This window comes from Danio rerio, chromosome 3 (assembly GCF_052040795.2).
Source record: "Danio rerio strain M-AB ecotype USA chromosome 3, GRCz13ab, whole genome shotgun sequence".
NCBI lineage: Eukaryota > Metazoa > Chordata > Actinopteri > Cypriniformes > Danionidae > Danio > Danio rerio.
The window spans coordinates 26,476,267-26,498,258 of NC_141023.1; the positions used below are offsets into that span (position 1 = coordinate 26,476,267).

A 21,992-nucleotide genomic window follows, 5' to 3' on the forward strand; every position below is an offset into this window, starting at 1 on the left:
ATTGGCTGAATGGATCACAAAAGGTTAAAACTCAACTTTTTAACTCTAGGGGGGTCGTAAAATTAACCTATTTCCAAAAAAAGTACAGTGTTGCTTTAAATCTCTGATGTCCTATTAGAAAGACAGCCAGTCAATCCAGTCTTACTCTGGATCAGACTCTGTCAACCCAGTAACTTAGCTTTCTCACACACACGCTCAGGAAACCCAGGGAGCCAGAATCCCGTGGATGTAACGCAAAAGGGAGGAGCACACAGGAAATGAACAGACACAAATATTTGCAGATGGCCGCAGATGGCTGCTTCATATCAATATAGTCATGTTGCACAATAAATATACACAGTGGAACTACAAATATACACGATGACACATTGTCTATCTGCATATTAACTATAGGTATTACATTTGCATCTGGACTGCCAAACAAGCAGGGGAAAGATAGCTGAGCGTTCAGTGGCTGAATTCAGAGGCGAAGCTGTTGGATTCAACAGTTTCCTCCGTGAGTAAATCTCCTCACGCTGGCCTCATTCTCAGTTCCCGCCAGGAACAAGCTAAGACTTTCCCTCTGCACTCTTGGTCTTCTTCAACACCACAGAGAACCACATATAGAGGCACGCAAACCACCAGCCAAATCCGTCACACTCTCATCTGAGAGCGTGAGAGAATGAGAGGGAAAAATAGCATAGAGGGCCATTTTGAGACGTGTGATGTTCCTAAAGATTTCAGGAGTCTTAAAGCTTGCACAGACTCAAAAAGAAGCCATCCACAAAGAAATCTATACATAATGTCAACACCTAAAAGCTTCCCCCCTCCTCCCTTCCTTAGCACAACATGTATTGAGTTCCAGACCACACCCAACTCAAGTTCTGGGCAGTTCAGGATTTTGGAGAGGAGGAGCACACACTTTTTTCCTCATTTCACTACTACTACGTTTACCCTGCAGTCACGCTCACGCTTGCATCACTTTGTCTCCACGTCTGGCTGCCCCCTTTGCAAACTATAAAATATTTGACACTTCAGGCTTCTCCACAGCGGTGAGTGAGAGTCACTAGTAACTTTTTCTCTGCATGCAAATGTTTTTTTTTGGTGAACGATAAAACTCTTAGAGAGGATCACAGGATCTTTGAAGTCTTGAAAATACTGGCTGGAGTAAACAGACGGTTGATTTATTGCCGCCTAAAAGGCTTTATGAATGTGTTGGTGAATTTAAAGGCTTTAAAAACTGAAGGGAGTTTGTGAGGAAAGGGGCGTCGGCGTTGATGCTTCACTGATGAATCACCGGCTTATACTTGTTAGTAGACTTTACTTTAGATGTTTTGTTTACTTAGAATGTTTTCAGCTCTATTTCGAAGCAAGCGGGAGAATGTAGTTTGACTTGTGTTTTTTGCAATGAAAAAATGTTTAAAAGAAAAGAAAAGAAATACTAGATCTCTAGTTAAGTCTTCACTATTTGTTCTCATCTCTGGTGGATGTGGGTTTTTAAATTGTTTAGAGTGAAGTACCACCGACTTTGTTTTTCATATCGCCCCCTGGTGAAAGTATTTCAATGATGGATAAAGTGTTACATGGATGTTTACATAAGTCACGTTGTACCTTAATTATTTACATATTTAGCATATTTGATCACATTTTATTTAAATGTACACTATTAACAAACCATTAAATAAGATTTTAGCTCATTAAACTACTTCTTAATAGTTAGTAAGGCAGTAGTTGGGTTTAGGTAAGGGATGTAAAATACTAAATAAATAATATATAATAATAATAAAAACTATTTTATGTATTTTCATTCATTCATTTTCTTTTTATGGAGGGAATTTTTTTTAAACATATTTCTAAACATAATAGTTTTAATAACTCATTTATAATAACTGATTTATTTTATCTTTGCCATGATGACAGTAAATAATATTTTGTTAAATATTTTTAAAGATATTTCTATACAGCTTAAAGTGACATTTAAAGGCTTAACTGGGTTAATTAGGTTAAATTGGCAGGTTAGGGTAATTAGGCAATGGTTTGTTCTGTAGTCTATCCCCCCAAAAAAGCTTATAAAGGGGCTAATTATTTTAATCTCAAAACGGTTAAAAAATTAAAAATGGCTTTTATATTAGCCGGAAAAAAAAATAATAAAAAATAAAGAAGAAGAAAAAGAGAAAAAATATTATCAGACATACTGTGAAAATTTCCTTGCTCTATTAGACATCATTTGGGAAATATTATATATATATATATATATATATATATATATATATATATATATATATATATATATATATATATATATATATATATATATATATATAAACAATACAAAAATATATACCAAAAAAAGTGGCATAAGCAATAATGTATTAAAAACTAAATATTTAAATAGGTTCAAATCTAAATTATTAAAAACATTTGTAAAAATGTTCCAGTGAAAAAATGTTCCAGTAAAAAAATTGTAGATGAAATATGTATGTGGGTGAAATGAAAAATGTACAGATGCATATTAAATAGAGGGTGTGTTGTTCTTTGGTTTGCAAAAGCATGCGTTGTTCATGAAGTGGGACTGCAAGATGCTTAGCATTGCTAATTATGCATATGTGTCATTTTATCTCATTCAAATATGTGTGCAATAGAAACAGAGAAAGTTGTCGTGTTTTATATGGTGGCACATTCCAACATGTTGCTTGTGGACAGTTTTGGGGGTGGGGAGTGTGAAGTGTGTTCATGAGGTGCAGTCGTTTTCACTGGACTGGATTTCCGGATGCCCGTCTGCTCTGCTATTACAACACAAACACAGCCGCAGCGAGTGCCATAATTCAGAGTGACCTATCAAAAGCCAAACCGCTCTAGGATAGAATATACACACAAGCCTTTTAAAACACAGTATGATGTATTGTCCGGCCTCCATGCAAACTCATATCCACCGTTATTTGAAGCATATTTATCATCCTACACACAGTTTGTGTACCAATACCCATACATCACCCACAGTACAACTATGTTTGGTGATGGTCAGTTTCACACAAACTCCCCTGTTGAGAGTCTGGATGATTTGGATAAACTGATTGCCTTTTTTTCCATGTATTAGTTTTCCCTGCTGCAAAGATGGAGGGATTTTTCCAGTCTCTTATTGACCAACTGGAGTTTTTTCTCTCTCTCTCTCTCTCTCTCTCTCTCTCTCTCTCTCTCTCTCTCTCTCTCTCTCTTTTGTTTTGTGTCGCTGATTGATTTAGCAGAACTGATGCAACTCAGAAATGTGCTGCTTGCAGGGCTTTCCAGAGAATAGGTGGAGGGTTTTGTTTGCAGATGGGATGTTTTATTAGAATCTATGCTGTCAACGTTTGGATCAGGAAGTGCCTCTCCCTTTGGCCGAGCTTAAGCTCTGGACGCTTTGTGTGTGTGCGTATGTGTTGTATTCACATTAAGGTGACCAAGTGACCAAGCCACAATAATTCTGCCATGGATTATTAGGTGGTGTATTCCTGTCAGTTTTTGTAAGAGACTGAATCTTTTTTATATTTATATATTTGTATATATATTTTATGTTTTGTATTAAATTTATGAACGTTTAAAAAAACTGCAACTTTTGAAATAGTTACTCTTAATTGACTCACTGACTAACTGTTTACCAAAGAGTATAGTTCAAATAGGATTTGAGTTCCCAAAGGCCGTTTACACTGCCAGTTAAAAGTGATGCAATTCCAATTTTTTGCTCATATGGGAGACAGATCAGATCTGTTCTATGACTGTGTAAACACACACACACACACACACAAAAAACGCAGAGATCGTTTTTAGACCTCATATAGTATGTGGAAATAAATCAGATATAAATCGGATATGTGACAATGGGACTATCACGTAAACAGACAGATCGGATTTATTGAGTCATTCCGTTTTGTACGTCACTAAACTTGCGACAATGTGGTACTTCTCCTCGGTTTAATGACATAGAACAGGGGTGGGCAAACTCAGTCCTGGAGGGCCGGTGTCCTGCACAGTTTAGCTCCAGCTCTAATCACACACACCTGCTTATAGATTTCTAGTGGTCTTGAAGACACTGATTAGTTTGTTCAGGTGTGTTTGACTAGTGTTGGAACAAAACTCTGCAGGGACACCGGCCCTCGAGGATCAAGTTTGCCCATCTCTGACATAGAAGGTAGAGCGTGTGTGTGGGTGAAGTCTAAATTGGATGCTCCTCATTAAAGCCCACTACAAGTTGCTCCCACCAGACCTGAGATCTCTCTCTCATACCCACAAATTTCTCTGAATGGTCGAGGACACAATACAGTATATAAACCATAGGCGCAAGCTGCAATGATGGCCATTTCCCTCCTCCTTCGCTTCGCCTCCGCCTCAAAATCATTTTAAAGTTGGGTGAACTTTGCATATTTTGCAGAGCTAAAACCAAGACGCATACGCAACGTCATAAATTATATGGCAAGTGTAAACACATGAATCAGATATGGGTCAAAATTAAAAGAACATGTAAACGCAGGCAAAAAAAAAAAAAAAAGAAAATCAGACGTGGCCTTTGATTCCGTTCAGAATTATTAGGATATTTCAGTTTGAAATTCAATGATTTTAACTATTATTTACTATAGTTTACTATAAACTATTAATTTTAATATGGAGACAAAAAAATAGGTTTTGAAATATTTAAAGAAACATTAAATTATTAAGAGTCCTTTAACCAAAATTTGAAACTGGGTTTACATTAGGTTTTAGCCCAGTGGTTGGTTTAGTCCAAATTTTTTAAATTTGGGTTGAACCAAAGTAATAATTTTTTGTGTAAAAGTGTCAATTTCTTGATCATGTTCTTTTAATAGTTATCCATTTTTATTCTATACTTAATACAATACATAAATTTGTGCATTGATACACTGCATGGGTCAAATATTTGTTTTCTGTGCAAAAAATTTTAAAACATTAAGTAAAGATCATCATATTTAGCAAATGTTCTATATTAAAATTACAATTTTGAATAGTAATACGCATTGCTAAGGATTTTATTAGGACAACTTTAGTTTTTTCTCAATATTATTATTTTTTTTAAACCCTAGAATCTTCAAATAGTTGCATCGTAAAAAAGTTTACATCAATGAAAAACGTATCCAACTTTAAGATAACTTACAAATCTCCATTTATAAAAATACTCTTAAGGTTTTGCAGACCAGGGTCACAATTCACAACTTCATTATTTGACAAAATGTTGAGATTCTACATATTTGGGTTATCGGCATTAAAATAATGTAGGCTTTATTTAGGCACCCTTCTTGTGATTCTCCAAATTACCAAAAAATGTGGTAAATTAATGAAAACTGACAGTAAAAAAACCTTAAGGCATGACAATACAGACACACCCATACCAACAAATTTTTTTCTTGCCAAAAAATGAACCCCATCGTTTCTTTCTCCTCCTTTATAATAGTACGGAATGTGACTGTTTGTTGCTAAACACTGTGTTCTTGCGCTTGAAGCTGGTGTGGGTAAGACTGGTATTTTAGCTAAGAAGTTCTTCATATGCTAACAAACAAGACTTTAAGCTTCAGAAATGTCACCCCTGCGCACACTTGGCTTCCAAAATCCACAGCAACACATGCAAATCATTGTCTCAATCCCCCAAAACATGCAAACACATGACATCCCAGACTCAAAGACTCAGGCTGTGCTTTTACGATTCACACATTTTCCAAACCACTTTGTCTGTGACACAACAGTGACCCTGGATTCCACCAAAGTCACTTTCAGTGTTTTTATTTCTGCAGTTTCTTGAAAACAAATAAAGATTACAAAGCCTCAAGTCGATGGAAATATCTTTAGTGGACTGCGTCATCTTTTCTCTCTCATTTCACAGCATTATGTTGCTGAAAATACTCCAGTAATCTGCTACTGTCTTCAGTTTCATGATTAGATTTTAATTTATTTTGCTGAAGCAATAATGTGAACAAAAGAAAACAGCTGAGAAACAGCTCTCTCTCTATCTTCCTGTCACCCTTTTCTACAATGCTCATAGTACAATGTTGTAAGTTTTATTAAACGTGAAACTACTTGTTAAACAGATGTCCTTAAAGAAGTCTAACATTTTTTTTTTATTTTAGGATTTTTACAAAATATTTCAATGCATATTTCTGTTTGTTGATTTGCTGGATGCAGTGGCCAGTCAAAGATGTTCACGTTGTTTGAAATCCAGTCACAGCTCAGAATGCATTCTGCAAGCTCATCAGTCTTCTTGATAAAGTACAGACTGATGTAAATAAGATAGTAATTTTGTAAGGAACTCTGAGATTGTGTTGTAATGAGATTTTTAGTGAGTATAAAAAAAGCGAACGGTCATGTAGAAGCTACAAAGTTTTTGTTGCATCATTTTAATACACTTTAAAGAAGTGATTCGTTAATTTTACCTAAAGAGTAATGTTGTGTTTAAAACATTTAGTTGACTTTAAATAAAAGCGTAACCTTGGCCTAATAATTATTAATACTGTAAAATTGCTGGGTTCAACACAATCGATTTGTGTTGGGACAACATGAAGGAATGAACTTATTAAAAAACACTAAATAACAATTAAGTTGTCTTCAAAAAAAGTTGTCTTTCAGCTTATTTTACGAAAATCAACTTTTGTAAGCTGTTTGGAAAGAACTGGTAGGTACATACAGCGTGTCCACAGTCATATTGGCATGACAGAAACCCAACAAGTTTCTTTTTAAAAATTTACTCACGTTAAAATAGGATCCAAATCACAGTGATTTTAAAGCCTGGTTTATACTTCTGCGTCAAGTGACCGGCGTAACCCACGGCGCATGCAATGCTCGTAGCTGTGCATTTATGCTTCTGCACGCTGTCTCTGTTGCTCTGCATTAACACTTCCGAACAGGCCCGTGCAGAGACCGTCCAAAGGGCATGTGCAGGAATAAATTTTTGAACAGCGGGAAGGGGCGGGGGGTTGGCGCGTGTACTAAAGAGCGCGCGCGTACTAAAGAGTGGTGTTGTCGCGCGCGTTCTGATCAGCTGTGTTGTCGCGCGCGTACTCAAGAGCGGTGTTGTCGCGCGCCTACTGAAGGGCGGGACCGAGGGTGTGTCGCGTCGCGGGGGCACTTTTGATAAATTTGGAAGGGCACTTTCTATCCAAGACTAAAAAGGGCATGTGCAGTGCACAGGTTGAGCCCTATGTGTGCACGTGCCTGCTTCCGAAACGCTAGTGGGCAGTGAGGTGTTAATGTTCCTCTGTGTTGAGTTTCATCGCTGGTGTTTTGTTTTTTCTGAATGCTTTCTGAATGTACAAGAGGTTCAAACTTGCTCATTTTGAGGCAGGAACCGGCGGACATGCAACAACTTTAACTATGAGGTAAACCCAAAACTTTCTATCCGGGGCTCCTTAACAGGACTCCACACTTGTAAACAATCGCTCAATCGGGCTTGCGCCGCTCACACGGCTCTTTGTCCCACCCAGACTCATCAGCGGTACCAAGCCGACCAATCACAGAGCTTGCGCTTCGCGTCGTTGCGACGTGTAGTTACATTTTTTAAGAGGTGCACGTCAGCGATGCCGATGGCTACGACGTAGAGCTATGCGTCAACGCATAGGCTGCGCCGCAGCATACACGTGCGCTTGATGCAGAAGTATAAATCTGCCTTAAGGCCCACCGCAATGTGACATAGAAGTGCGATTTTCCCCACCCACTGATTGATTGACAGGCGCCATGACTCCATTATAACATGTATACACGTCCACAGAACATTTCTTTCAATGAAACTGTGTAACTTTGTAATAAAAGTAAAATCGCTATGTAATTCTTAACTGCTATAATCACCACGGCCATGTGTGTGTGTATGTATAACAGAACTGCATTTCAAACTGTATTTCAACTTCATCCGAGTCTGTCTCTATCACTGACTGCTGTTTATCTGATGTAAAGCAGGAGAAGCAGACAGGCACCTGGAAAAGTAGGTGGGGAGAAGCAGCTCATTTGCATTCAAAGCCACAGGCTACAAAAATAGTCATGCTGTACTCAGACACCAAATTGGGCAGATTCTGGAGGCTATAATAAATAATTTGATGGATATTTAAGCTGAAATATTACAGACACATTCTGGAGACACCAAAGGCTTATCTCACATCCTGTAAAAGGGGTAAAATAGGTGCCCCAAAATGAGTAGTTTGAAAGCATTTATTCAGTGTTATGAACTGTGCATATTGATAAAAATTATAAGTTAGCAGGTTGTACTCACTTTTTTATAGCAACTAATTGCTTTTTACAGTGTATAAAAATGGAATTTAATAGAAAAAGAGTGCCATAATGACAATTATAACAATGAACAGAACAAAAATATAATGTACCAATAAGTAGAACAGTACTCATAAGTAGAACTGTTCTACTTATAAGTAGTACTGCTCAGATTAAAACATTTAAAATTAATGGAACGTATGCGCAATAGAAAGATTCATTCTTGTGTCTGTGCTTTTTCACCTAATGCTACCCTGAAAAAAATATTTCTGCAAAATTATTGCAAACAATTTATATGGGATAATCTTTAACAAATTAAATTTAGTAATGGTAAACTTTTTTTTGTTCAAATTCAGCCCAAATAAACTGTTTACAACCACTAACCTTAAAAACTGAGTAAATCCAGTAAGTCTTTGTACTAATTTAGAAATTCCTCATATATTTGAATCCCCTCATATGAGCAGTTTATTGTAGCAGTCTGTTGTTGTTTTGTTATTTATCCTCAGTTTTTTTGTCAAGTGGCCTGCTTGACACATTGTAGGCTACTAGTGCTTACTTTGTGAGCTAAATGGTGCTTAGCTTGTGAGCTGAATGTACTGTACAAAATGGGTTTATGCACATGTAATTCCAATGACAAGATACACCTACTTTAGCTAACAGATGAAAATGGGCCATTCTTTCAGAATAATGCTCATAAATTTTGCATGTAGATAAAAGTGTGACTAAATGCATATGTAATGTACCTACAGTAAACTGGCATGCATAAAACAGCATTTTAAGACATACAGAGTAAGAGCACACCATGATTTCAATATGGAATGACTTGTGAGTCAGCTCTGTTGAATAATAAAAGAGACAAGTTATTAGTCTGAATCAGTGTGAAACGTTTTTCATGTATATTTCTGTCTTTCATGGGCAAGTATAGAGGTATATTAGCTTCAAACACCCACACTCTCTCACATTGACACACATACACTACGGCCAATTTAGTTTAGTCAGTTTCACCTATACCGCATGTGTTTGGACGGTGGGGTAAGCCAGAGCACCAGGAGGAAACCCATGTGTACACAGGGAGAACATACAAACTCACCCAACCAAGACTCGAACCAGCAACTTCTTGCTGTGAGGTGAAAGTGCTAAACACTGAGCCATGATGGCGCCAAAAGTATAAATTATGTTATACAAAAAGAAGTATAAAATATTGAGCGTATGTTAAAACTAACATTTCTTTTCTTTTTTTTTTTTTACACAATAATACATCATTAAGAATCCCAAGAGACTAAAAGAACATCAAGGTGCCACAGTTTTGACCTCAGTCAGTCTGACTTTACTATTTCAGATCCTTGGCCTCAAATTCTTCCCTTGTACATAACAGACGTAAAATGTGAAACCTGCTGCTAAGTGCATTGGACACAACGAGAAGCTCTTTAGGAGTAACAGAAGTCCTTCCTTCATCCCTGCTGAAAGATCAAAGGAGCTTCCGAGGGTCTGGACAATGTGTGTGAACGCATTACACACAGCTGTCGTGATTCTCAGAGAGAAGAGGTTGTCTGGATGTGGCCGCAGGGCTTTGTCTGCATGTCTTTTGACAGATCCATGTGGGAGCCGTTACTCACGCTGGCGGCGTGTCATCAGTGGAATGTGATGTGAAAACAGGCCCTGCGGCACCTGAGCATATCTGCTCTGCTGTAGAGCCACAGCGATGAGATGAAAGGCCATCAGCGCCCAGTGCAGACTTTCAACCCAGCAGGCCATGACTGAGGCCTGAGCAGGACCCAACAGTGTGTGAATGAGCCTCCTCCTGAGATCGGCTGCAGCACCAACACATGTGCCTTGCCAAAACACACTGCTTCTACAAAATGAGGAGTCCCTTGTGCCAAAACTGCCCAGTAAGGTGTTAAAATATCAGTGGAGAACCTCCGGGTTTTGTAATAGAACTTTAAGACTTACACGTCATACTTTCTGGGAGTTTGTTTGGTTTATCCTTTCTTTTTTACACTGGGTGGGGTTTAAATACTTTATAGACGATACCCAAAACCAAGCATAGTTTTTTCTGTAAATTGAAGTTCATTGCAGGCGGCTTGCCAAAGGCAGCAATTCAGGCTTTTGTGTTTTCTCCAAAAATAAGCCTATTGTAGTTCACTAGCTCCAAGTGGTACTGCAGGGGCTGAAAGGTGTGGAAAATATTTAGATACTGCAGTGACAGATCTGATTTTCAGCATTTGTTCAGGGATAATTAATTTCATTTAATTTCCTGTGACAAATGTAAGATGCAGTTCTTAATTTAAGATGCTATTTGTAACCGGCTGCTCAAACATTACATATTACATATTTTGAATAAACCGGAAAAAAAAATCATTTAGTTACTGAAATAAGCACTAAAAAGAAATTAACCTTATTTCAAGAGTTCACCCTTAGCTGATTATTGATAATAAAGCATGTTTGGCATGCTGTCCCGGAAGAGAGCCCTGAGCTCAGAATATCCTTGTGCCTGGAGCTCCCTTCCACTTGAAGGGCGAGGGGGGAGTTTGAGCTCTGGTAGGATTTGAAAACTCCCTTGCTTGTGAGATAAAGCTAGCTAAGAGTTTGTCTTAAGATGCTACTTTAAAGTAGCAATTTATTTATGATGTATATCTTTGGATGCTGGAAGGAAACTGGGGAACCCGGGGAAAACCCACTCGAGCACAGGGAGAACATGCAAACTCTTCACAGAAACGCCGACTGTCCAGGTGAGGGGTCAATCCAGTGGCGTTTTTGCTGTGAGGCAACAGCGCTAACCACTAGGCCACCATATCAGGAGAACAGGAGGAGTAGGGGTGGAAGGGGGGATTCTTCAAGACAAAGATGACTGAAGTGGAAAACTCTGGTGATTTATAGTGAGTCAGTACGCAATATGCGGAGCTAATGTGGGACCAGCCATGGTCAATCATAAGCACCTCTTAAAATTAGTTTATAAATAAACCGCATTTTCTAAAGACTTCCTAATAATCCAATTTATGAAAATAACTTCTCTCTCTCTTTTCTACTTCTCCTATCGATTAGTCCACTTAAACCCAGTTTTAAAGGCATCAGCAATCTTATCTTCCCCATCCAATCACTAAAAACTATAACCGGTCTACATTTTTCTCCAATGACCTGATTAACAACATTCGATATCAAAACATGTTTTATTGTGATTTTAAGAAATGACTAAAGATTCTGTTCAGTTCTGCTTTCATGTGAACGTTTGGTTCACATTTCCTGGTTTTGTTCCTGTTTTCTTTTGTTACAGCTTTTCATTTGGTACCATGGTTACAAATTTGTTCTTAGATTTTGCCTGTTCTACATTTTTTAAAATGTTGTTTATATATTGCTCTCATTTTGCTCAGTTAATTGCCTTGTCATTTGGCTTCAGAATGCTTTTCTCTTCTAGGCTTTATTTTTGGTTATAAAAGACATATATTTAGTGTGATGCAGGGGGTAGGTCACTGGTTAAAGCCTTGGCTGGGTCATTTAGTATTTCTGTGTGGAGTTTGCATGTTCTCTCCGTATTCGCATGGGTTTCCTTCAGGTGCTCCAGTTTCCCCCACAAGTCCTAAGACATGCGCTGTAGGTAAATTGAGTAAGCTGAATGGTCCATAGTGTATGTGTGAATGAAAGTGTATGGGTATTACCGAGTGATGTGTAGCAGCTGGAAAGGCATCCGCTGTGTAAAACATATGCTGGATAAGTTGGCGGTTTATTCCGCTGTAGCGACCTCAGGTTAATAAAGGGACTAAGCCGAAAAGAATATGAATGAATGAATGAATAAAACATATTTTTAGATCTTTCTTGTTCTTGTTCACCAGATCTGCCATTGCAGTGCATGTATCCTAAAGTTAACTGGCAAAACATATTTCTATTAAGACATAACTGCCATCTTAAGTTGCAGTTGTTGGGATGCTCTGGGAAAAAACGATTCACCAAAGTACTGTGATTCTTGCTCAAATTATGCTTAACTGATTCCTTAAAAAGTAATTTTCAGATATTGATTGTTACGGTTTAAGAAGCAGACAAAATAATTCATCCACAAATGAGAATACTTTTACATTTTTGGGTGAATTATTTTGAATGCTTTTTAAACCATATAAATATAATCATTTTATATTATCAATAAAATAATTAAAATTAATTTATGTTGTGAATAATTTATTTTGTTAATTAAAAATTTACTTACCATCATGTTTTTCCTAACTATGTTTTTTTCCACTTTCTTCTGGAACAAAACAGATAAATCAGAAGTTATGTTGAATATATATATATATATATATATATATATATATATATATATATATATATATATATATATATATATATATATATATATATATATATATGTTTTTATCATACAGCTAATTACAGACATAAAAATGAGGCCCAACATTATTAAAAATATCTTCTTTTACTTCATGCTTTTTAACAGAAAGTCATTCGGGTTTAGAACAACATGAGGATGGTGAGTAAATGATGATAGATTCGAAGACAGAAAAAAATATAAACATTTATTTTATCCTCTGTGAACTATTGTATAGTAAAACATATGATTTATGAATATTATTCTTGGGAATACTGAAGAACTATGGGGAGAATAAACCTCAAAGGGCCAAACAGTATTTGACCAGTATTATGCATGACATAAATAATTCTCCAAAGATGAGCCAATGATGTGTGACAGAGGTCTTCACATGTTTGCTTGACTTTTAAATGATCCTTGCAGCGATTGAGCTGAATGTGTGAAAATGCCTTTTTGTGATGTCTTTGTGTGAACTATCCAATGTTAGGAAATCAGCTAGATGGGCCCCAGCAGGCACATTTCTGCTGCTTAATTTTAACTTTATTGAGCAAGAATGGTGCCGCGTTTAGTTTATGACCGTGTTTTAAAACAAATGCTTGTCCCTGATAGGATAAACATGAGCGCTTTGGCGGAAATGAGTCTGTGAGAATGCATTGATCTTAATTAGATCATTCTTTACAGCTTTAAGAGAGGCTCGCACTCGCAGAGAGATGGTGATGTTGTTTATCCAAGGCTGTTAACCTTCACGGCTTCACAACTTTTTCACAAAAAGGTTCTGTTTAACCTCTTTCCTGTCATCCTGATACTAAAGGACATATATAATGAAAGATGTGCATGGGCTGATTCAATACTGGGCATCATCATTATTCATTCCACACTCTTTTTTCCTTCTTTTTATCTGTATTCTCTCAGATGTTGAAGTGTGAGTTGGTTTCAGCACTGCGAAACAGCCCATGATCGGTTTGTTACCTTTGGGCCGACACTTGAAACCGCAGGCCATGTCAAACGTACACACTAAAACATTCCCCCTCATATCCCTCGTTTACTTTGAGGTTTTCTCTCTTGCTCAAAGCCCCTAGTTAAGGTCAGGTTAGGTCAAACTGGGCGGTTTGGTGTTCTGCAGTTCACATTTGCATGTTTTTCTCATCATTCGTTGATTTATTTAACAGCTGTTGTATTAGCTGGACTTTGTGAGCAAAATATCTGTATCAGGCATTCATAAATTTATAAAAATGCTCTATCCTCTGGATTTCGCACAAAGATCTGTTTCTCAAACAGAGTTATGGATGTCTGACTGCGTCATGTTGTTGAGGAACATTCCTTTGCGCGAGTTCAAGCTGCTTCTGTTTAAATACTGTAGGAGACAATGAAGCACACTCAAATGGAAGTAATTGTTAGGTTGTCTGTGCGGTATCTACTGCTTTTGACAACATAGCTTGGATAGTCACTAATAAAGGATGTAGGGATTTTTTTAGGTTCAGCACAAAAAATCAAGTTTAGTTTGTTTGAGTGCATTTAATGTAAAAATTCTCTGAAAAGTGTGACTTATTATTATGAATAAAACATAACACTTTGGATAAACAAGTCTGCCAAACGATTTAATGTTACCCTGGACCACAAAACCAGTCATAGTGTTAGTGCAACACTATGAACACACAAAAAAAGACTGTGAATGAATAGTCATGATGTCAGGTGACCAAAATTCAATGTCTAGTCAGCGTCTACGGACGCTATAATTTTGATGTTCAATAATGACATCAAATGATGTTGATATTTGGTTGATTTTACGTTGCTTAAAGGTTACCAAAATCCAATGTCGAGTCAATATCATAAACCAACGTCATATTGACGTCAAATACTGACATTTATTCATCAGATATGGCAACCAAAATCCAATGTCTGTCAGACGTCATAGTGGTAACATCCACACAACATCATGTTGTAACCCTTTTTAGATGTTGATATTCCACTGATTTTCTGTTGGACTTTGGGCATTGATGCCGGCCTGACATTGGTTCTGACCTCAACCAAATTTTAATTTCCTAACAAAATGCAAAGTCCCCACGACACTGGGGTACAACGTCAATCTAATGTCATGTTGATATCTTATGCATGTTGGCAATGTACAAAAAATCGTGCTTAACATTCTAATGATTATTGTTATCAAAAAAATCACTTTGACCCAAAGAATGTATTGGCAATAGGCAAAAATACGTTGTATGGGTCAAAATAAACAATTGTCCAGGGTCACAAATATAAATGTACTGTATGTGTACTGTAATTAACCTTCTATTTTAACAATCCCTTTAAGATGAAAACTTTTTATTAGATATTAGTCGGAAGCGGTAAGGGATAAACTGCATTCTTTACAAAGGAATGTACTGTATTAAAGTATTAGATCATCTCTTTTTCAAAGCCCATAACTTTCATAACTGTTTTATGTCCACCGAAAGTTTCCTTTGAAAGGTGCATTGTAAGCTAAACAATCGCAATGGTGTTAAAGTACAGCTCAAATCCATTGAACAAACGATACTTTCATCCCACAGTCTTGCTTCATTCCCCTCAGTATTTAAATAGTTCTACCCTCACGAAGATCTAAAGAAACAAATTAATTTTCTACATTGCTAAAGTATTCCCAAATTAATCAACATTTAATTCAATCACTATTGCAAAATTGAAGCAAATTGTTAATCAGTATACAGACACGGGATTAAAGCCGCAAAGCTTTTCTGGGTGGCATTGAATCTTTCCTTTCTCATCTCAATCATTTGTTCCATGACTGCAGTGTCTGTTTTCAGCAGTGGCCGACTTGGAAGCCTGCTGGAGACTGTGGCTTTTATGAAAAAATGACATTAAAAGTGAAAGTCAAGTCAGCGTTTTCCACCAAGCTAAGGGGAAACGATCAGGGCCTCCTTAGTATTTACACACACACATGCACGCACTATATATGGAGACTTTCTTCACACAAAATATGTCAACATGGCTTATCTGCTACAATTCAAAGTGCTGACTCCAATTAATTTGCTAATGATGGTTCCTAAGTGCTTTGAAAACCTCTAGGCTTGAGAAGTAAGGCCGGCATTATCAGCCCGCAGGATACATAGCAAACTGAAACTCCACCGTCAGTTTCCAAGACAAATGCTTATAGGTTTTCATATCTCAGCCTATATAAACTTTAACGGGGCCTCAAACAACCCACTTTTTTTCCTCTCTCTTTGTCCTGTGCAGCTGTGGTACAGATGTCTGCGATTTGACTTTAGCCTGAATGATTGATCAGATGTACAGAAGTGGCATGTTTATTTATTAAAATGGTTAGCCACACTCACAAAGCCACACAAGGCGTTTATGTTGTACTCAAGTAATCACAGTTGGTGCACTTCTGTCCTCGGTTGTTATGAATGTTAATACACGATCCAGATACATTATTTAAAGGAATATACCAGGTTCAATACAAGGGCAGTCCAGTGTTTTATGTCTCTCTCTCTCTCTCTCTCTCTCTCTCTCTCTCTATCTAGTTATCTATATCTAGATATCTGTCTGTCTTTTAGTCTGTCCGTCCGTCCGTCTATCTATACCAGAGATGCTCAAAGTAGGGCCCGCAGGCCAAATTTGACCTATTGTAACCTTCGACTAGGCTCAACATACCATCTGAGAAAAGAGTGAGATGGATGGAGACGGTTGGGGCGAATGTCTTCAACACAGAAATCGTCATTTCTGATTTGACACAACCTTTTTTTTTTTGTTTGTTTGTTTTATTGCTGAGTTATAAACTGAAATGAAATGTTTCAATTTAATGTTGTAAATGAATCTGATTTTTAAAATTGTAAACATTGTCACTCGAAAGATAGAGGACTATGAAGAAGACAATGGTATGCAAATCAAAGCAAAGACTAGTGTAACTCCATTCTGTTATAAATTAGATTGTTTTTGTATTTACTGTACAGAGTTCATTATAAAATGTTTAAAAATTATGCTGTATTATTTATTATATAGCAATGTTTTGTAGTTATTTTTAAAATATTATTAAATAAATTAGGAAATTACAGATAGCAGCTATTTACCTTCGGCCCACTGGCCTCAATCAAGGTTAGTTTTTCCCCCTTTATAAGAAAAAGTTTGGGCACCCCGATCATCTGCCTAAAAGAAATGTAAACATCACATAAATTTTTTTTTTTTTTGATTAGTTGTTGTTTTCTGCAAAATAACATTTTTATTTTGAATTGTTTTATTTTATTTAGTTTTTTATTTCATTTTCATTGCTTTTTTTATTCAATTATTTATATTATTTTAAGTTGTACTATTTATATTTTTCCATACTTCATCATTTTGATGCTTTAACTTAATGAAATTTAATATTTCTCTTTTTGTTTTACTGTAAGTTTGTCATATACTATTTTTATTTAATCTTTTTTTTTACTGAACAGAAATGTTTTTAACATTAGCAGTTAGGGTTTAGATTCAATAATTGCCTCTGTTCATTTCTTGAAGGATTTAATAACAAAAAATGCAATTGTTTTTAGAGAAGCACTTGCAAAAGTGCATTATTTAAACTGTAAAGTTGCTAAAATCCTACATTTTACACTTATTTTGGTTGTACACTTTATGTTGTAAAGGTGAGGAAGTTTGGAATAAACTAAATATAAAAACCAGAAATAACTAGGTAAATTTATGTTAACATTTTCTTCATGATAGAATCATTTACAATATTTGGCTGTATTATTGAAACAATAACAATCAATCTCGTTCACTTCTATTAAGTGTATTATTTATTCATTTTCTTTAAAAAATATTTTTATTTTATTTTTGTAGTATAAATACAGTGCTTGCTCATTGATTGGCCTAAATATTGAACCCCGTATATTCCTTAATAGCTGTGTGGTTGTCCATTTCTGCCTTTGATGATTACAGGTACAGAGTTCCTGTAAAGGCTGAAGTGAATCACCCGTGAAGCTGATTGCACGTTTGCCCTTGGCTTCAGTGAACTTCTACAGTAGATCCTTTGTTCTAAAAGCCCTGAAGCGACCAAGCACAGACATTATCCCTGTGTGTAGCCAACATACAATTTTCAGTATGTTCTTCCTCATGCATTATCTGTGTTGTGGGCCTCTATCTAGTCAAAGGCTTTCATTTTTCCTCATGTCTACAGGAATTTTTGTCCTCAATCTCCCACGATTCACAGTCACTATAGTGACATAAACAGCAAAACACTGCTTCTCTGTGTTAAATGCCACATTTGTGGCATTATGGATTTCAGCAAATCAACAGGCGCCTCCTAGGCACTCTTGGAAATGCAGCGGTTCAAATCAATTGCCATGGTCTCTCAGTTTAAAATTTTACAAAGTGCAAATGCACATTTAGACTGCACATCCTAGAGTCAAAATAAATAAAAAAGGAAAAAAAGGACTTGTTTCTGTGACGCTTAAAAACTATGGATGTACACATGCAAATTGGTCATATATGACTGCAAGCTCGCATGGCAAAACAATTTAGTTTTACACAGTCTATGTAAACAAGAAATAACACTTTATATTATGACCTATGACAGGTTAAGGTTCAGCCTGTTGTTGTGTAAACGATTGCATTACACATGCATTAAAGGTTTTCTGTTCGATGAACTAAGAGCTATGACATGGATTTATGTAAAAATATTGTTCACCCAAAAATGAAAATTGAGATATTTCGAAGAATGTTGGAAACTGGTGACATCCATAGAAGGAAAAACAAATAATACATACTATATCAATAGTAAGGGTGGAGCGGTGGCGCAGTGAGTAGCACTGTCGCCTCAAAGTAAGAAGGTCACTGGTTCGAGCCTCGGCCGGGTCAGTTGGCATTTCTATGTGAAGTTTGTATGTTCTTCCCGTGTTGGCGTGGGTTTCCATTGGGCACTCCGGTTCCCCCACAAGTCCAAAGACATGCGCTATAGGTGAATTGGGTAAGATAAATTGTCCGTAGTGTATGGGTGTAAATGAGAGTGTAAGGATGTTTCCCAGTGAGGGGATGCAGCTCTAAGGTCAACTCTAAGGCGCTGCGTAAAACATATGCTGGCTAAGTTGGCAGTTCGTTCCGCTGTGGCAACCCCCTGATAAATAAGGGACTAAGCTAAAAAGAAAATGAACGAATATCAATAGTAACTGTGGGTTCCAACATTTTTCAGTGTATCTTCTTTTGTGCTCCACAGAAGAAGAAAAACAATCTCAAAATAATTTGAAACAAGTCATGACAACAGAATTCAAGTTTTTGGGTGAACTATACTTGTAACAAACATATAGTGAGAATTGTAATTTCTTGCCAACTTTAAAATGTTAGATTAAACCATTTAATTGAATCTATGAAAATGAATAATTCATCAAATATACTTTGTCATTTACTCACCCTCAATTCATTTAAAATATTAAATATAAAATGAATTTTTAGGAAGTTATTAATATTCTACTATGAAGAAAAAAGTATTGTGGCAGTGGACAAATTCTTCTTTAGTGTTCAACTGAGAGAGAAAAAAATCACATACATATTGTCTAAGTATCCCTTGAATGTATTCATGGCATCTGAATCATCTGCTCAACACATTTCCTGGTTCAAATCGCAGATTTGTGGGCATGGTGTTTTGAGTTTTTGGTCTCACGGTTCTCCTCCCCTGGTTCCTCCCCTCAGCAGAGCACAGGAAGGCAGCTGCAGAGAAAATGAACAACATATGTGAACCGAGACCACGATACACTGCGTTTTAATGAGACCAGCCTCCCACTTTACACTCTTCCCAAAGACAGACAGCTAATGTACAGAGCCCGAGGTAATGACAGTCTCCAGAGAACTTCTACTACATGACCAACATTCTCCGTCTCTATTAAAACCCACCCTTGATTTGCTTCACAGTACCTTCGCTGACCTTAAGAGTAACCGTGAAAAGATTTTTCAGGCTTGTGATTGTAAAACATCTGGATGAGCATCCTCCTGTAGCTACCAGCCCACATTGTGCTTTTTTTCTCTGACTTCTCTTAAGCTGCTGCTGAGCTGAAAGCGAAACCCTTTCCACGTTCACCATTTTCCCGCCTAAACTGCACCGCTCAAGTGCCACATCCTTTTTAGGGACAGACCACTCAATAATAAAAACTGTCACGTTAGCTTCTACGCATGTTGTTGACTTTTTATCATCTTAAAAAAAATAAAAATAAAAATAAATAAATAAATAAATAAATGTCTTTCCTTGAAAGTCATGTTTAATATTTTTATTATCGTTTAATTTTGATGAAGCTTTGACATTTGCCATTTTTGACATGTTTTCTGATTTGCGATGAGATAATGATAGTTAATTTTTGGGGGGGATTATTAATTTATATTAAAATAAAAATCTGTATGTCTGTCTTATTTGCCATTATAAGTATGTCATGACTAAATGATAGTATAAGTATCATTTTTATTATAAGTAAAATGATACTTTAGGTCTTATCTTATGAACTACTTTCTATATTTTATAGATATTACAAGTTTTCAAACCTTGAATATTGCGAGGTTGTAACTCTAAACAAATGTCATTATTATATTAACCTGTTGTTACAAATTATTACTAAAAGTGATCTGAATATTGTTTTAAATGTTGAAAACACATTATCAGCAGTTTATAAAATAAAGCACAACTGAACATTTTATTAAGATAACTTCGAAGTAGTCTCCTAGTTTTTTTTTTTTACAGAGATGTAAAAACCTAATATAATCACTCTGATAGATGCTTGTTTATAATGCTGCAAGCGTTTTGTATCTTAGCTCAATGGCGCCACCTCAGGTCAGGTTGGATGATCATAACACCACATACACAGAGAGCAAAACAGCTTAATCTTGATTAAGAAAACTTTCACTTTAACATGTGAAAGCTGCAGGTTCTCATTGGTACTTTATTTTAAGAATATGTGTTTTCTTTCACTTTGTTCTTTTCACCTTTTTTGTGCTCTTGTCTAATAACAAGAAAAGACCCATACATTTTCATACATTCATTCACACCAAGCCTATTCTGAACTCTACAAACTAAGATCTGCAAAATCCTTCAGTAATACACCTCTTTTATCTTCAGAAAATGTCTTGTATTTCAGAGTTTAAGGCTTGTCTATATTAACATATCTAACCTTGTAAAGAATTGTGTTATCTGACAAACTGAAACACTGTTCGCTGTGTATGGTTTTGTAAATGTGATCTATTTTACAACAATATTATGGAGCATATTTTTTTTCCTTTGGGGTGTCTTTTTTTATTATTTATTGTATCCTCAAGTACTGAGCATTAAAGCATTTCAGTGCAAAAAATGGCTTTCTCACATCTAGTATAAACTAGCACCCACTATACAAGGTGAAGGGGGGAAAAGGCCATTCATAAATGGCTCGGAGCGGCTGTGGTGCAGGGCTGGGATATATATAGGCTGTCTGTATGTGGCTGTGCTGCAGTGAATCACGGAAAGCTAAATTAGCAGTTCACTCACGTGTGTGACGTAGGTGGAAGCTGACTGTGTTTTTCAGCAAAAAAAAAAAAAAAAAAAGAAGCTTAAATGAGGAAGAATCAGAAATATTTATAATAAAATCAAACAGCAAAGGCATTATAAATAAAGAATAAAAAACTATATGATAAAAAATTAACGACAACATGTTTTTGTTACTTGAATTTTAATAAGTTGAATTACTTGAATATAATAATTTATTTATTACTTGACGCTTTAAGTCAGTTTAATTGATGCAAGATGAAATGACTTGCAAAGTTAGTTTGATTAAACTTAAATATTTATGTCAGATTATTTTAGTGTAGCTTCTACAACACAAATCATAAGGTCTCATGGCTTAACTAAATAGTTTTACATGTTTAATTTGACTATAATGTTTTAAATAATTATTTAAATAATAATTTTTTGTTGTATAGGCAGCACGGTGTTGCCGTGGGTAGCACAATCAAGTCACAGCAAGTAGGTCGCTAGTTCGAGCTAGTTCAGTTGGCATTTCTCTGTGGAGTTTGCATGTTCTCCACGTGTTTGCGTGGGTTTCCAGCAGGTGCTCTGGTTTCCCCCACAGTCCAAAAACATGTGGTGTATGTGAATTGGGTAAGCTAAATTGACCATAGTATATGCGTGTAAATGACTGTATGGATGTTTCCCAGTGATGGGTTGCAGCTGGAAGTGCATCCGCTGCGTAAAACATATGCTGGATAAGTTGGTGGTTCATTCCCTTGTGGCGACCCCAGATTAATAAAGGCATTAAGCCGAAAAGAAAATGAATGAATGTATTTTTTGTTGCTGACAGTGCAAGATATCTAAAGCAAAATTAACCAACAATAGCTTAAAATAAGCAATACTTATTATAAATCTTTGATATCAATAGTAGTAGTTTGATATCATGTAGGCTCATGTCTATTATATAATATTAATGAATACAAGTTTCAATTTTTTGTAATGTGTGAGTACATGTTGTGATTGGCAGTTACTTAAACTAAT

General features: G+C 36.2%; 1 protein-coding gene and 1 long non-coding RNA gene across 4 annotated transcripts in view; one reads left to right on the forward strand and one right to left on the reverse strand.

Moving 5' to 3' along the window:
• Positions 1-21,992, reverse strand: part of LOC137490126 (uncharacterized) — a 73,936-nt gene that overhangs the window by 43,182 nt on the left and 8,762 nt on the right. For both annotated transcript variants that reach the window (XR_015480851.2, XR_015480850.2), the window contains exon 3: positions 19,038-19,198. This is a non-coding gene — a long non-coding RNA (uncharacterized LOC137490126). The remainder of the gene's footprint in view (positions 1-19,037; positions 19,199-21,992) is intronic.
• emp2 (epithelial membrane protein 2) overlaps positions 912-21,992 on the forward strand; it is a 28,456-nt gene continuing 7,375 nt past the window's right edge. For both annotated transcript variants that reach the window (XM_087242526.1, NM_001004119.1), the window contains 1 exon segment: positions 912-1,031. The gene's annotated coding sequence lies outside the window, so the exon portion shown is untranslated.